We start from the raw sequence: 633 nt of genomic DNA on the forward strand, positions 1-633 counted from the left end.
GTGCGGTTAAGAAGGCGCCCTTAATACGTGCTCTTTTGCCCTCTCGCTTTTGAACCGGTAACCCGAGAGAAATTGAGTGAATGGGGTAGTTATAAGGAAAACCTTGGATATAATCGAGTGGATGTACACCTTGAGACCCATATATTCTAACCATGCTGCAGGACAACGTTACGGTAAGTATTTTGTATGAATGATGGCGTGATCATGTGATGTTGTGGAGATGAGAATTAAAATTTTCGTGTTCAGGTTGATAATTGTTGGATTGTGGTAATCGTGAGCGTGAAAATGATTGCGAATTGATGATATTTATTTGGATGGATGTTGAATGACGTGTTGATAGAGCTAATATGTCTAGCGATATGCGGTTATGTGATCCCGAAGCCATGCTAGTATAGTATTGTGATAGTAATCAAAAACACTATTGAATTGCATGTTTCTAGTCATAGCAATCGTGATTTAGATGTAAGGAGTAGATCGAGATACGAAGGGATTCTATGGGATAGATGTTTACGTAAGCACAAAGTGTGAGATTTAAGTTGGGATGGGTTAGTATACATAGTATGTTCATAAGAGCTTGTAACATAGTAAAGAATAACCTAGTCTTTAAACTCGTTTTGTTTGATTTTACTCTTT

This window comes from Silene latifolia, chromosome 1 (assembly GCF_048544455.1).
Source record: "Silene latifolia isolate original U9 population chromosome 1, ASM4854445v1, whole genome shotgun sequence".
In the NCBI taxonomy this organism is placed as follows: domain Eukaryota; kingdom Viridiplantae; phylum Streptophyta; class Magnoliopsida; order Caryophyllales; family Caryophyllaceae; genus Silene; species Silene latifolia.